Source organism: Manis javanica, chromosome 10 (genome assembly GCF_040802235.1).
Source record: "Manis javanica isolate MJ-LG chromosome 10, MJ_LKY, whole genome shotgun sequence".
NCBI classification, from domain to species: domain Eukaryota; kingdom Metazoa; phylum Chordata; class Mammalia; order Pholidota; family Manidae; genus Manis; species Manis javanica.
In genome coordinates this window covers 15378411-15395689 of record NC_133165.1, presented here as the reverse complement: position 1 = coordinate 15395689, position 17279 = coordinate 15378411, and the positions used below count along the sequence as shown (strand labels likewise).

Sequence of the window (17279 nt, the reverse complement as noted above, 5' to 3'; positions counted from 1 at the left end):
GGAGTGTAAAATAGAGTATAAACTCCCTCACAAATGTTATAAGGAAAAAAATAATTTTAGACATAAAACAAAACAGGAGATACATTAGCAAATATGAATTAGTTTTAGTCTACTTTTCAAAGACTTACTACTTTGAAAATATTATTGAATTAAGTAATTTTCTGAAAAATTTCTAATTCTAACTACAGAAATAAAAAAATTCTGAGTAAATTAAAACCCATGGAGAAAATGAAAACCACTATTAAATTTATTAAATAATTCTTCACTTAATGGCTTTATTTGCAGATATAACTGATGTAATGTAAACTACCACAGCTTAGAAAAATGGAAAGTTTTTTCTATTATTTTCAAAGTTAACATACTTCTGAGATCAAAACATAGTAAAGATTTCTTTCTCACTTTATGCAAACCTGTTTATGAATATGTATAATAAAAAACTTTGGAATTGATTAAAAATCACAATAAACGAATTAACCCTTTTACAACCACATAGAGTTATTCATAGGAATTCAAGGATATATTAATACCAGGAAATATATCGTTATCGTATCACCGATGTATTTCAGAAATAATAAGCCATTTCAACAAATGACAAAATGATATATAGTAAAGTTACATACACAGAAGCTGATGAACTGGGAGGAAGATAAGGAAATGTGATACCATGGAAACCTGGAGAAAAAGGGGTTTTGATGTCAGGTTGAGTGTTATTGGTCTAAGAGTTGGGATATGATGAGGATAGAAAAAAACCATTGCCTTCAGGAAGAAGGAAATCACGGAGACTGTAACAAGTGGGGTTTCAGTGGTATGCAGGGAGCAGAAGAGAGAATAGGATAAAAGCCCAGAGAGAGAGGGAATATGTATGGCATTGGGCTATGATGAGGTCAACAACATATAAATAATTAGATTGTATGGCAAACAACCCAACTTCTTTAATATCTAACTTTGGAATAACTAGAATTGAGACCATTGTATACCCAACTAATGATTCCATTTTTTGCAAAATTCACTTTTTTCTTTCATTCCCCATTAGCTAAGCAGGTAGAAAGGTACCTAGATAGAAAGCACTGCACCAGAGGCATCCAAGAAGAATCAAATTCTGTTCTTTTTATGAGGAGTTTGTAATCTAGGTTTGGAAATTAAGATAATGAAAATAAAGAATAAAAGGCCGTAATAAATTTTTGTCCTGGCAGAAATGCACGCAGGTGCAAAGTATTTCCCATAATTCTTTCTTGTAGGTCATAGTTTAAAGCATATCCTAGCATAATGCATGTTAATACTTTTTAAATTGGAATGTGTCTAGAAAATAAAGGTAGGGATATTTAAATATGTTACACAATGATAATGTATAACATCTCTAAACAAATGGCAATTACTTGGGTGCTTCAGGCAGTAGTAAAACGAAACCATAAATCTTTCAAGGGAAATTGTTCATTATTCAGAATTTGTTTAGATGCTTCAAATTTCATTCCCTCTTAATTATTGACCTAAATTTAATACAATTTTTGGAGAGCTCATGTAAGTCAAATTCATCAAATAGCAGGAAAAACAGAACCACACTAGGAAAACAAAAATTGTAAAAGTTGGAGAATGATATAATGATAGTTCAGATAACTGGCCCAGGATTATTTTTTTTTTTGTTAATTAATTACAGACATGGAGTCTGAAAATTTATTTCTTGAGCACCTACCTTACATAGGTTCTGTGATATGCAATTGCAGAAAGACACAGGGGGCAAGAATAGTGTGCCCGGTCACCGTGTGTGACCTCAACTCTTCAGCATTCCTGGCAGTACAGATCTCTGGAATGAACTATCTCAGTTTGGGCTTATCTTTAGAACATCTTTTTATACTTACTGTTAAACTATTTCTTTGCTGGACATAGAATTTTGATTTATTTCAGCACATTAAGATGTCATTCCATTTTCTTCATTTTTTTCTAATGAGAACTTAATCCATCCAATTCATACTGCTGCTTCCCTGAATGTAATCTTTTTTCTCCCATCTTGCCACTTAAGACGCTCTCTTTGTCTTTGCTATTCATTTGTAGTTTGATTATGGTGTCCCTGTGCACTTTCTTTCTACTTACCCTATGGAGTTAACTGAGCTCCTTACTAGTCATCCAATTGGTGAAAAATTTCTCCAAATATTTTCTGCCCTTTTCTCTTTCTCTTTTTTGCATGTATGTTGACCAGTTCATATTTATTACAGGTCAGTGAGACTCTGTTCATTTTTTTTACACTGTTTTCCTTTATCTTCAGATTGGATAATTCAATTGATTTATGTTCAAGTTCACTGACACTTTCTTTTGTTGTCTCCAATCTGCTCTTGAGTCCATAGAACATTATTTAATATAGTTCCTTTAAAGCCCTTGTCTACTATTTCCAATACCTTAGCCATATCAAGGGTTTTCTATGGGATGCTTTAAAAAAACTTCCTGACAATGAATCACATTTCTTGCTTCTTTGAAGTCTAGTACTTTTTATTACATGTTAGACATGGTGGTGAAAGCTGTACAAAACTGCATTCTGTTATTTTCCTCTGAAAATGTTTATTTTTGTTTTAACAGTTAGATGGTCACTCTCTATAGTTGACTTTGCAGAGGCTTGATTTAATACTTCATTACATTGTTTTAATTTCTGAAACATTGTTTTAATGACTGGTATTTCACTAAACCTAGCTGAGATATAATTTGGGAGCAACTATACCAAAAAAAAAAAATTAATGAATCAACACACTTAAAAGGTAGATTCAAACAGAGAAAGAAGAAGAAAAAGCAAAGCTTGCTGCCTGCCCATCCCCCATAGGATTACATGCCACCTCCCAAGACTGAGATACAAAGTCCTTCACAGTTCCATCCCAGAGGCACTTTCCAGTTTTCTCATCTCTCTTATATTCTACTAACCCCAGTAGTGGAGCTGAACTAGTTCAAGACTCAGCACTTTAGCAAATGCTGTTTTCTACAACAGGAATACTCTTACAGCTAGTATCTTTTAAGCACTGCTCACATGTTACTCATAAACCTGTCCTAATTACATTAGGTAAGGTAAGGCTGCATTCTGAGACTTTCCACAGTACTTCTTTTTCATCTATCTATTAAATATTTTAACTCACCATCTCTAAAGGAATCTCACTTCTCTACAGAAATTCTCATTTATTTAACAGATTTTGGAACTAGACTGCATTGTTTGAAGCCCACCTCTACCTACCACTTACAAACTGTGTGGCCTTGAACAAGCTAACTTCTCTGTGTCTTATTTTCACCATTTATTAACTGTAGATAATATTTTGTAAGTTTCTTGTGAGTTAAAATGTGTAAAACATTTAGAACAGTGCCTAGTATGTAAGAGCTCCATGAATATTTGATGTTATTATTTTGGTCTTTGATGCCTATAATATGATGTCCAGAACATAATAGGTGCAAATTCCTATACTGTTGAACTAATGAATGAATGAATATGCTTCTGGATTAAAAAATACTTACTACATGTTGAAGAAATTCTATATTGCTTTTCTCTTTTCTAACTAGGTTTTATAGAAGAATCTCAAGCTTAGACCTGTTACAGCTGGATTTGGTAATATAATAACTGTGTTTACCCCTTCCCTACTGCTACCTTCATTTGCTCATTCATTGCTTCAACAAAAATTTTTTGTGCTCTTTAAGAAAAAACGAATGACAGTCCTTTTGCTCAAGAGTTTACAAGCTAGATGGGAAAACTGTATGTATTTAATTACATACAATAAAATTTAGTATATAATGAGTACATGAGGGAGTTAAATGAGTCACACATTTGAAAGCATGCTCAAATTGTTTAGAATATATTTATTTGAATTATATGAAGTTGCCAACATTTTAATGGTTTGGCCATTCCAAGTGACAATTTTTTATGACTCAAAATAATGACAGATAATAAAATATATATCCATGTATCAGCATAATATGTTGTTCAAAAGAGGGGAAAAGTTTCAGCCAGGATGACCAAATAATATTATAGAAATGCAATCAGTTTGAAGAAAAGGTAAAGTAGGATCAAGTGATTCAAAACTGTGGTTCTTAAAACATGTTTCCACAATTTTAGAAGGGAATCAGAAATGATGATCAAAAGACAGCTAACCTGAAAGAACAATGTGGTCAGGTATTTTTTAAATAGTTATTTCATTCCATTTACTTTATTTTTCCCATAGCATCCCATAGTATTCAACTTTCTGAAATTGGAAAGGGAGAGAAAATGGCTCAAGATAAAGTATCTCTAACCAATGAAGTAAAATTTTTTATAATTAGTTAAATGTTACAGGTCTAAAATTTTATAGATGTACGATTTCAAACTTCTAAGTCTAAATAATATATGATATTATTTCCCCCTGATAATTTTTACTTCATATAACTTCTAAATTCCAAGTGACTATGTGGCTTTTAGTTCCCTATTGTATAGAACTAAAATATTATCTGTTAAACCAGAAAAATTTAAATTAATTTTCTTTATCTACTTAGACATTCATTTGGTGAAATGCAACAACGTGCATTTCAAGGACTCAGCTCTTTGTTCAATGTAATTCATCCAATGTGTAGAAGGATCCCAGAACTGCAGGACAGTCAATACTGAAAGCATCATAAAATTAAGAACACTGTGAATTTAAAAGAATGACTTTCAGTTAAGTTTCATGCTTTAATTTGCAAATAAGTCAAACTCTAATTGAAGGTTGACTTTTTTTGGTATTTCTCACTGGAAGGCTGAGGTTTATGCTTTTTTAAAATGGAAATTTCAAGTGGTGTATGTTATTTATGATAACTACCTAGCCAAGGGACACTTTTGACTAGATTTCATATTAATTTGTAACTTTAATACTGATGTTATTTCAATATGTTCACATGACATGAAATTAATTAAGCAACACAGTTACTCATTTTTTAACAAATCGCATATTACTATTAAAATGATTTTTCATCCAAAGTTACTTTTCAGAAATTACTTCTGTTAGGATGCTAACTAATCCTAACATTTACAGATATCAGTTCCATTCCTGCCACAATGATAAATAAAAATGAATATGGAAGGAGATGATGGCTGCATAACCACCTTTGAACTGGGATTTAGGAGATGTTTGCTCTTTGCCTGGGAAATGAGGAGTGTGAATTAGATTGTCTTTATCAGCTAAAAAATTCCATGGTACTAGTATTAGATCCACAGGAATTCTGAAACTCCTGTAACAGCTTAAATGAAAATGCAAAGGGTTTGCCAGATATAAGCTGTGCCTCGTCTCTTTCTTTCCCATTGTTTAATCTCAGTCTGTATACATCTTTTGCATCTAGAAAAATGTTTTAGACACATAGAAGAGATATTTAACTGAAAACCCTTCCCAATACAGCAGCAGAAAGCAGATGTAACTCTTTTCTATATTTAAATAACTCACATAAAAATTAGTAGTATTGTATAATATTTTCTTAATAATTAAAAATGTATAATACTGGTATATTACTTATACTGTATGTTATAATATATTAATAATATAATATTAATAAAATTAATAATACAACCTTTCACTCTACCCAAAATTGTTTCCCAGTTGATCCCACTTGCAAAATGAATGTATTTTTACGGAACCAATGATTGGCAAATCTGTGAAGAAGCTAGAGGAAGCCGTCTTCCTAAATCCCAAACATTCACTCTTTGTGTTGGGCTCCTCCTTCCATTATCCTGATACCTTTTCTAACCTTGGCAGTTGTTTTTCTTCCCCACTAATACTGAAGCTCATTTCAACTGATTTGTCCCTAGACAACAAAGTGGCCAGTGCTATGTAAGGTCTGACCCTAACCAATCAGAAGTACATGGATTTAATACTGAGGACCCAAAGGAGTGATTGCCTGAGTGATGAAGTCTCAATACTAGAGCATATTTAAACAGAGGCCTTCGCCATCAGACCACTAAGGAAATACCAACAGGGAAAGCGGTCATGTATTTGCAGTGCTTACAGATCTATTTTCTTGGGTTTTAGGCACAAATTCACACTCACACTGGCATAAGAAGGTTTACAAGTTTAAAGTTAGGGATAATGAGGGGCTGGGATCTAGAGAGGCCATCAAATGGCTATTTGACAGTAAGAAAAGCATGTGTCGTGGCAATTTAGAATCAACAGGAACCCACCCAGGAAGAGAGAGGGGGAAAGCATCAAAATACACAAGTGGGGTAGCCTTCTGCTGAGCTTCAGAGAGAGCACTTTATATCTGCTGTACGAAACCCTGGTGACACTCATCAAGATGTCATATACATCTCAGAATGCTCACCTTATACTTAGGGAAGACCATCCTCATCTGAGCATGCATGCCCTCCATTTGATCCCTCACTAACTCCTCCAGTAACTTCCTACACTCTTCCAAGTATACCCAAAACAAACTTGGAAAGAAAATACCGATCAACCAGCAAACAAAATCAATTTTTATTTGCCTGATTTCTCCATCACTTTATAGAATTATGTAAAGTAAAAACCTTATTTCTTTATACTTGATAAAAATAAATAACTCTTTGGTTGATTAGACAAGAAGACATAGTATTTCTAAGGCTAGTTTCAAATAAGTAAGATCTTGGTATAATTGTAAGTATGAGTAATAGGTAAAAGCAATCTAAGACATAATAAAGAAATAAAAGCCCAAATTCCCAAATGTTTATTTAGTCTAGTGCTGCCATTTCAAAAATTCATGGTTTCCAATAACTTTTTAAAAGAATTGAACAGTTTGTGTATTTTATATAAGCATTGATTAACTATATTGTAACAAATTCCATATTTCCCAAAATTCAGATATATTTGCTAACATCTCAGTACCTGTATTGACATGTCTTCAGAATTACTTAAAAGCATATAGCCATGTGAACAGTAAAAAACTAGCTGTAACAGTAAAAAACTAGAATTTTTAGGTGTACATTAACAAAATCCAGATGGTTACTGTATTTTTCACATTACATAAAGATGCTTTGACATTATGAAGACATGGAAAAACTCATTTTAATTTTTGTTATGAAGCACATTCCAGAATATGCCATGTTTATGACTTACTGAGGAGATGTTTAGATGCCCAAATGGTGACTATATTGCAGTGGATGGAGTAATGTTCAAAAATTCTTCAATCCTTTCAAACTTTCTACTACTTCTTTCACTTCAGTTACTTCAGAGACTTCAACTAGCATCACTTTTAGAAACAAAACACATAGAAAAATGTATTTGAAAAGCAAAATACAGACAAATAGTCTGCTTAATTATTGGTTATGGTTGATGAGTTATGAGAAGGATATCGGTAATTATGAAAATATATCAATCATTCATAGTTAGTAAACTTACCTAACAGTTTCAAAAGAATTTATATCAATAACAAATTTGCTCTTCATTGGTCTATGAGTGGGGGTTGGAATTCTGGAAGCCTGGACTGAGAATACCATGCAATTAACACATAAGAAGGTGAAATAAATGACAAAAAAAAATTTTCTTAAGAATGACAATTTATCCAAAGTTATATAATAAAAAATTGTGTGAACAGTTCTATGTATTGAAGAAACTGAATCTGTAACTTAAAATCCTCACAAAAAAATAAAACTCCAGCCTTTATTAGTGAGCTCTTCTAAATATGTAAGCTGATAAGGACCACTTTAGGGAAAAACGTAATTTCCTTTACCCCTCAAGGTTCTTCTAGATAGTCTAAGAATCAAATTGACATGAGACACATTAACAGGAGGAAAAAACAGTTTAATTATGTACTTATGGGGAAGCCAGAGACTTCTGTTAGGATGCTAACTAATCTAGACAGTCTGGGGTTCCAAAGATAGTCTGAAAGAATGAGGTATTCATTCATCCTGAACTGAGGAGAAGAGGGTAGGGGTCTGAGACTTCAAAGAAAAAGGAAGTAATTCACAGAAGTATGAAAAGAGTAAATGTTTGATAAACAAATGTTTGATGGGTCACAAAGAAACAAGGTGGGGGCCACAGAGGAATTTTAACAGACTTAGCCACATCCCTCCCTGTCTACCACACCTACTTTATGTTATAAAACAGCTATGTAAGGTGATAGCTTTCCTTCTGGAGTAGTTCCTCTAAGTTATTTTTTGTAGTTGGAGGGTAGGAGGTCTGGTTTCTTTCTGATGGTTTTTAGCTAAAAATTGTCTGCATGTCACAGTGGAACATCCTGGAGCATCCTGTCCTTGGTCCCTATACCACCATGACACTCACTATGTTTAATTCAGAGGACAAGGTGAATCGCATCCCCCTCCCACGTGATCTGGGCCACAGTCACTTTCCAGATTATTCCTGCAGATAGTCCAGGAGATCCTAGAGTTCATCAAAACAATGTGGCTGATGACTGTGTCTGGTTCCACAGGTTGAGTGCTTTGACCCCTGCCCATCAGTGCCTCTGATGACCAGGACTTGGGCTACCAGATATTCTACCAGATCATGCATTCCATCTACCCAGTAGTCAATATTCTCTCCCAGGTCCTTGTATTGGCAACAGATAGCTAACGCTATGAGAACTTCACCTGTTCAACCCCACTCACCTCCAGCCTCAGGGCTTCAGTAGCATCCAAGGAATCAAAGAGAAAATCTCAGTGCAAGCCTGAGACCCAGTTGAAATTCATCTTGAGTTGCTCCATGTATGGAAAATCAAAGTTCCATGGCCAGGATCCTCACCTGATCCTAATCTACTCACCCACTGTGCACATGTAACCATGTAATACTCAGCCTACTGCACATACGCATGCTTGCACACATATTGGCAATAAGCCATTATTGCCTCTGTTGTTATATAAAGAGCTCTGCCCAGTGCTCAGTGCAGAGTCTGGATCAGAGGTAGAGATGGAGACAGGCCTGCTGCGCGCAGACTTGTTGGAGGCAGATATGATTCTAATGCTAGACCTGCCATTGTAAGAATAAAGCTTGGTATAAACCCTTTTATCAATATTCCATTGTTATTTGGTGTCACTGAATCCAGAGTGAACTTGCTCAGAGTTGGGAAGCCCCTCCAGCCTGGAGCTATGGTCCAGAATGCTAAGTGAGACCCAAAGCTAGTTTCTCACCTGCATTAACAGTGAGGTGAGAAGCCAGCTGGGTTAGGGGTGCCTGAACTTGCATCAGGACTAACCCAAGGGGGAAAGTCAATGTTGGTGAAATTTTGGTCAAGATTACATAATACATTGCCAACTGCCTTACTCACCCCTAAACTCACCCAAACACAAGGCCAGGAGATTAGGGGAAGGCCAGCAAGAATCCGGCTCTTCCTTTCTCCTGACATCTCCATCCCTGGATTGACCAACTGACCTGCATTTACTGCCTTCTGGCATCTCCTTTTCGAAGGTAGCTGGTTGGTTTGTCTGTCTTACGCTGATTATTTAACTTCTCCACCCTCTAGACTTGATTTAACAAATGCATATTTGAAAAATCTGAACCAGGTTTCACCAGCTAGAAGTGTTTAATTTAGGCACTCTAGCAGCATTGCCTTCTCCAGGGCTTATATATTTCTTCTGGCTGAAACTTCCTTCCCCCTTTTCCCCTCTCTCTCTTCATGGATTATTTGGTTGTCTCCTCATCTGTCCTGCATTGCATCCCTTCCCATAATATAGAATTTGTTTTACATCTGGGTCAGGACTTATTCAAACTGTGATGGGGCATAATCATCACAACAGTTAGTCAGATAAAGTGATCTATGAAGCAAAGAAAAAGAAAAAGGAACGAATACTTGGAAGAGGACCTTAGCCTGAGATCAGACCTCAGACCTCTCTAGCAGTCTGACTGTGAGCCTTAGTTCTGGGTAGAGAAGCCAGAGAAACCGTGTCCAGATTTTGGACTATAGAAAAATGAGATAATTAATGAATGTTGCTTTAATTCCCTAAATTTGTGGTAATTTGTTATGCAGCAATAGAAAACTAAAACACTGGAGGGAGAACGGGACTGAGGGGTATCATGTTTAGTACACATAGTGTGGGGGTTCACAGGGAAAACGGTGTATCACAGAGAAGGGACATGGTGGATCTCTGACAATGCTGCACTGATGGACAGTGACTGCATTGGGGTATGGGTGGGGACTTGATAATATGGGCAAATGTAGAAACTACATTGTTTTTTCATGTGAAACCTTCATAAGAGTGTATATCAATCATACCTTAATAAAAAATTAAAAAAAAAAAAGAAAACTAAAACACTGAAGATTTTAAACCCCATCCCAATTAATCCATAAACAACATTCCAAACAAAATTCCAGGGGCTTTTTTGAAAAATGAAAATTAACAAGCTAATTCTAACATTTATAGAAAATGCAAAGGATTTATGAGTTAAGGAAATCTTGAAGAAAAATACAGCTAAATTATTTGTACCGGCAGATATCAAGACTTCTTATAAAGCTTCAGTAATTGTGAATGTGTGAGATTGGCACAAGGATAGACACACAGATTTAGGAAACACAATAGAGAGCGCACAGACAGATTCACACATATATGTTCATAAATTTAGTGATAAGAATATGACTAGAATTTGTTGCCCAAAGATGGTCTTTTCCATAAATGGTGCTGGGTCAATTGGTTATTCATAAATAACAACATTAAACTTGACCTATAAAAACTAATTTGAGATGGATCATAAATATAAATTTTAAGGGTTGAGTGTGTTCTCCTTGGTTCTTGTCCCACTGTGACAAAGAACTGAAAGGCATAGACAGAGTAGTGAAGCAGAATGGAAGTTTTATTTGAATACACTCCAAGAGAGGAAAGGCCAGAGTCAAGGTAGACAAAGGCCTCGAGCTTTCAGGGGGTGTCTATTTATCCTGACCTTGCCAGAGTGGCACTTCTTTGATTGACAGGATTTGGTCATTTGATTGACAGCTTTAGTTATTACACCCATTCCTCTTGATGCACATGTCTATTCCCAAAATGCACACAGATGGGTGGGGGGAAAAAAATCAAAATTTTATTTTAATAAGACTTTGATGACGTGTGGTTTGGTCGGTTCTTGTTCAATTGCACCCCTTGGGACCAGTTTGGCCTGGTCCCAATAGGCAAGAAGTTATTTCTCTGCAAAACCTTTGTTGTCTTCACATGGGACTCCCTACCTGGGGAGTGCTTGGGCATTTTCCTTTCCTTGAACCTCATCTTCTTCTTCCTTTGCTGCTTATGTCTATCTTTCTACTTAACATAAACATAAAAGGTAATATAATAATGCTTCCAGAATAAAATTTAGGAGAATGTCTTTATATGTTTGAGGTATGCAAAGAACCCTGGACAGTCCACAAAAAGCAAATCATAAAAGAAAAGCTTTATTAATTGTTTTTTTATGAAATTAAGAATAGATATTCCACAAAGGATACTGTTAAGAGAGTGGAAGGTAAGCCACTGACTAGAACAAGGTAATCGCCTTGCCTACATCCATTGGAGAACTTGTTTCCAAAATATATCCTATTCAATAGGTAACCAATCAATAAGAAATATATAGATCTCATTATAAATGGGTAAAAGACAAAGGCATACAAAAGAGAGAGGACTCAGGATGACTGAAGAAACATGAAATGTGTAGCATCATTAGTCATCAGGAGGGAAATGCAAATTAAAACTATAATGAAGTATCATTGCACAGACACTAGAATTGTTAAAATTAAATGACTGATAATGTCAAATGCCATCTTCTTATAACATTCCCCTTTTAAAGAATCTGGATATAAGATATGAGTCAGATTCTTTACTTGAGATTAAGTTTTAATTAATAATTCAGGGCCCTATTCTTTTTGGTATTCTACATGTGAATATTCACATGGATATTGCAGATATTAAGTAGCTTCTTGAAAGAAAATCTATGGTTCTTCCTGTTAACAAAGAAAATGATTGTATTCTTCAGTACAGTGGAGAGGAGTTAAACAAGCCAAGGGTAGAGAAAGCTCAGGGCAGTTTCCTACCAGAAAACTCAGTTACAGTGTCAGTTACTCCCTGAAAGGATGTGAAGAGGCATCCACAGACATCAGTTCTTGGGAATCAGTTGTTGCAATTTCTGAGTATGAGTCCTTAGTTGTTTTGTGCTTTGTTTTGTTTTGTTTTGTTTTATATTCTCTTTCACTTCTTTGCTTGTAGAAAAACATTTTTAAAAGAATGAGTATAATGGCAGCATACTTCCAGACAGTAAAGTAAGTCTTATTATTATAGTATTCTATAAGGCTTGCTGTTTATGTGATCTGCCCTCACGGAGTATAAGAATCTTAACTACAATTTCTGATGGACGTCCCTATTCCAATGTAAGTTTATAATACTGTTAGGAAGGTTTCTTTGACTCAAATTATGATAAATTGAGTGATAATGATGCAACTCACTACAGAAGAAACCAAGTGTGCTATGCAGTTAAACAGAAATAGCTATACATAATTCATAGATTTCTCCTGCTCATCACAAAGCCCTTGCTCAGACCCTTACACATAAAGCTAATGGACTGTCTCCCTAAGTATCTTTCTTTTTCCTTTGTCCAGCTTCTGTTGATCGCTGCATGTCCCATTTCTCTCCAGTCCCATCAAGCACTGATCAAACACTACATTCTTTTATCAGGAGCATTATTACTAATAGCAAAAACTGATACATCTAGGATATATTTTATCATCCTTCTTCTTCTCCTCCTCCCCCTACTTTCCTTCTTCGTTAAGATTCTCTTTCCTGAATAAAGTTAAGTGAATCATTCAGACATTTAACCTTAGTGGGGCTGGTCAGATTTTCTCTTCCAGGAACTTCAAACTATGATTCAGAGACATGTAGGCAATCTATGTGTCTACATAAATAGAAAGCTGTAAACTCAGCATCTGGGGGACTTTGGTGCATGGAGACTCACGCCAGCTGAAGAGCTGTAGAATAATCACACAGCAGGTGTGTGTGTGTGCGTGTGTGTGTGTGTGTGTGTGTGTGTGTGTGTTTGGGGAATGACAAAATAAGCATTCTTTTTTGTAGTGATTTATTCAAAATCATAAAAATAATTCCTTGAATCATAGATTGCAATAAAATAGACTTACTCAAGGGTTCACAATAATGTGTGTTACTAGGTAAAGGGCCGTTAACAATCTTTAACAAGTCATGTCACTGTTTTGAGGATTAAAAGAGTTAATGCATATAAAAAATTTAAAGTGGTCTCTGAGAAATAATAGGCACTCAATATATTTTAGCTATTATTATCATTATGAAGATCTGGGTGTGAAGTCACATAGACTCTCTCACAATGAAAAAGAAGTTTTGGGAAAGAGAAGGTGAATAAAAGAAAAATGACCTGCTTATCAGAATATGTAAAAACTTTGTCTTACAAGCTCATCAGAGTATGGTCAGAGTAGAAAATAAAACTACATAGTGTCTCAGTTCTGAAGAAGATAGTTGAAAAACTATGCAATGAGGAGTTTTGTTCCTTCAATTTTCTGAAATGTTTTTTAAAATGACCCATTTTCTTCTACTCCCTTTAAATATTCATCCCGAATTGGTGCATTTGAAAGTGTATCACGAACACATGCAGCTTGAGAACCAATGAACTAGTTAATGAAATTACTGTAGTTTTCATTGCCAAATCAACCATTGCTGAATGATTAATTTAATTTACAATTTTTTTCATGAAACGAGGGAGAAGGAGAGGAAAGACTTGTTTGAATCAAGATATATGAGTTGGCTCTTCGTACAAGCCAATTTCAGTGAATATCATAACAACAGTCTAAGTCAGTTATGTAGAATAAATATCCTAGAAAAATTATTTCTAGGATACTATATAATCTTCCCTTCTATATTTTAGGTAGTCTGCTAATGAAATCATCAAATGAAATAAAAATAAGGTAAAAGCATGAGAATATTAATACTACCTAGTGTTCATATATCTCTTACTGTGTGTCAGAAGCTCTGTTGGGTGCATTGCATAGATTATAAATTTAACTTCTAAGATCACCTAAAAGGCAACCTGCAGGGGGGACATTGATTTTGTATCCCCTGGGCACCATTCCTGGCTCTTCCCTCATTGTGACGTCATGTGGTCTCTACAAATGAGCCTACCCCCGGATCAACACTGGGCTAAACCTGTAAGAGGGTACCTTCCCATGCTTCCTAATGTAGAAACTATTTTAAAGGGTAGACACAGGCCTCAAGATAATTAAATCCCGGTGACATTTGAAGGACTTGTATTTGATGGTTTGAAAACAGTAGAGCTCCCTTACTCAAGGGAGAACAGTGTGTCAAGAAGGCTCAGAACGACGGCAGCCATGTGACCACACTGAAGGAAGGCAACATAGGCCCAAAGACTTAGAAACGGGGAGCCAGGGCTGTGGTCAAAGCATTCTTGAGATCTCTGAGCTCTTTCTTAATTTACATGCACCCCTGCATTTCGGTGCTTCAAATTTGCTTTGAGTGGTTTTGTGAAACTTAGAATCCCCATGACATACATGGGGGAAAATCAGATTCAGAAATGTTATGTCATTGACTAACAAAATAAGAACTAAGATATGGAATCTGGGATTCACAACTCCAGAGCCATGGGGTTCAGCTGGTGGGATGGATGTCCTTCCTAAGCGATGACTGGAAACATAGTAGCATTTACTGTCAGCACATTCAAGGAATTTCAAAGAACTGCTTCTTTATTATTTCTTCATTTAAGTGAAAAGATTTTCATGATGAGGTTTTGCTGATTTGCCTGCTCTTGAAATTTCTTTGGCAAAGTGAAAGAAAGGATTTAGATTATTATTTGGATGTTTTGGAATCCAAACACTTGGGTTACTCTGTATAAAAAAGAAATTTTGGAAGTAAGCTTCACCACAACCATTGTTCCATTTCTCTAACTTGACATCATTGGTGACCTCTTGAATGTCTTCCATCATCATCTCCTTGGGGTACTCGGAAGCAGAGGAGTTTAGGGCTTTTGTAGAAGATTGGAGACTTTTGATTAAATTCTGGTAAGTCTCTGAAGGGCTCTGTGCAGTTGATCAATCTTTGAACCTCAGTGTCGTCGTCTATGAAAGTTGGTTAATAACACTTCCCTTACAGGTTTGAACAAATGAAAAGTGAAAATAGAACCATGACTGGCAGAAAATAAGCCCTTAAGAAATGATATCTAAATAGTCTAAAATAATTTTATCAATTCTCCAGCAATATAGGGCCTGATAATAGTAGTGTCCAAGATTTTTGAAATTCTCCAAGAAGGTGTATCCCTTAAGTAAATAGTGTTGGCAATACATTTATTCTTTTTCTATAACATAGAAGGGCACAAAGAGCAAACTCATGGTTTTATTGGATTCATTTGCAGGTCTTCTCCCCCTTAGTCAAAATTCCCTGTTTACTTCTTGTTGCATAGTATGTTGGATAGGATGTTGACTGTGCAATTAAAGAGATTATAAAGTTCAAATCCTGACTCTGACACTTAAGTAGCCATACAAATTGAGCAAGTGGCTAACTTCTCTCAGATCATTTGCCCAAAAGGGAAGAAGAATCCTTTTTTTAAAATGAAATGCATGAGTGGATTACAAGATATAGCATCAACCACAGTAGTAAAACAAATAATATATGGTAACTGCCTTACATAAATTAGTCATTTCTTTAATGTTCACCCTCACTTGTCTCTCTGGTTTTTTCCTCCCCTTACTGTCTCCCACCAGCAGCAGAGTATTCTTTCATGTATGGGAGACTCAGCACTTTTCCACTTTAATGACTGAAACTGATTCTCTTTGAAATCTGAGGAAATTGAAAAATTGAGAACACATTCATCTGAAAGTGCAAAATACAGTTCAAAGCAAGGTTTAAAACTAACTCAAACAATTTTTCCCCCTATGTTTCAGACAAGTTCATGAAATCTTTGTAAATACCATTGGAAAATAATGCTTCAAAAACTTCACCTGACTTCAGAAATGTAGGGTCCTCTGGAAGTCTTTTGCTTAATTTTTACTGTAAATTTAAGACCACATTTTTTAAATGAACATTAGAATGTCAAGATTATAATTCCATGTATTTTGTTGCACACCTCCACCCACAGAAACTGAACACAAAATAATATGTCTAAATTACAGAGGTCCAAAATCTTTCTCTCTTTATTTGTACATATATTGAAATTTTTAATTTGAAACGCATGAATAATTGCTTTTGTTCTCCAGTTTTCATGGCTTTCATAGATCAGCTTTAAATTTGTCTCTTTTAAATTTACTTTGCTTACTGTCCCAACAGACTAGCACTACATAGCATATATTAAATATGTAAAAAAGGTGCTTTATAATGCATTATCTTCACCAAAGTAAATTAAGGCTCTCTTTCAAACAATAAGAATGTCTGTGTAGAATGTTAATAAGTTAAGTGTTTACTTTTATGGTATCCATTTTTATTACAAACAACATTGGTTATTGGAAAAAAGGAAAAAGAGCAGCAGAACAAAGTAGTAGTCTAAAATAAAACCTGAGCAGGTGCAGAGAATACAGTATTTAGGGTACAGCAGTGGTGACCTCTCCCTTTGGGTATTTGTTCCTTATATATTTAGCATTAGTGCGGTGTCAGTAGCAGACTAGCTTATATAAAGAAAACTACATTGGAAGTAAAGGTCTCTCCAAAGGAGATGTAAATTGTATAGGGATGATCTGTCATCTTGTGCTCCCGAGATTGATTCTAACAAGGGGCCATATTAGTATGCAGGCACTTGTGTTTTATTCCTTTTCCAGTTTTTGTTCTTGGAATGAGGTATCCCCATGAAACTCATTAAACCTCCTATTTCTGCAGCTGACACTCTGCACAGGCATGAATAATCTAAGGGGTAAACAGAAAGTTGATATAAATATGCAAGCATTTTTGATGAAACATAACAGGTAACTAAGTAACTGAAAGTGACTTATTGGCACAAAAAAGAACATTTACTACTTTTATTATGTTTAGTTGTGAGAAACTCTGAGTTTTAAATGCTTGTCAAATGCATGTTAGAATTCTTTAAGATTCTCAAGTATGTGTACAGATTTAAGATATTATTAATATTGTGAATATTTAAGGAGCAGGGATAAGAAAAATCAAATAAATAATTGTAAATTCCTTTTCCAATATAACCTTTAAGATATTGTCTCATGTACAAGGTAACAATCAGGGGGAAGGAATCATGGTTAATACATTCTTTGGGGTATTTGCTTTTCCCTCTGAAAGAAATCAGCTGGGATTCACAAATCATGCAGACTCAGAAAACAGGCCATCCACTTTGAATAACTGTGTAATACATGTCAAAAAAACAAATTGATAGAAAAAATATATATGTAAAATGATTCCTGATCTAACAATTAACACTCATCAGATTGGC

At 35.1% G+C, this 17279-nt stretch overlaps 1 long non-coding RNA gene across 3 annotated transcripts in view; it reads left to right on the top strand.

The window, feature by feature from the left end:
• LOC108404598 (uncharacterized) overlaps nucleotides 1–17279 on the top strand; it is a 77918-nt gene that overhangs the window by 46550 nt on the left and 14089 nt on the right. Inside the window, exon 3 of one of the 3 annotated variants that reach the window (XR_001854964.3) lies at nucleotides 3529–3574. The exons of the other annotated variants lie outside the window; for them this stretch is intronic. This is a non-coding gene — a long non-coding RNA (uncharacterized lncRNA). The remainder of the gene's footprint in view (nucleotides 1–3528; nucleotides 3575–17279) is intronic. 3 annotated transcript variants of the gene reach the window in all.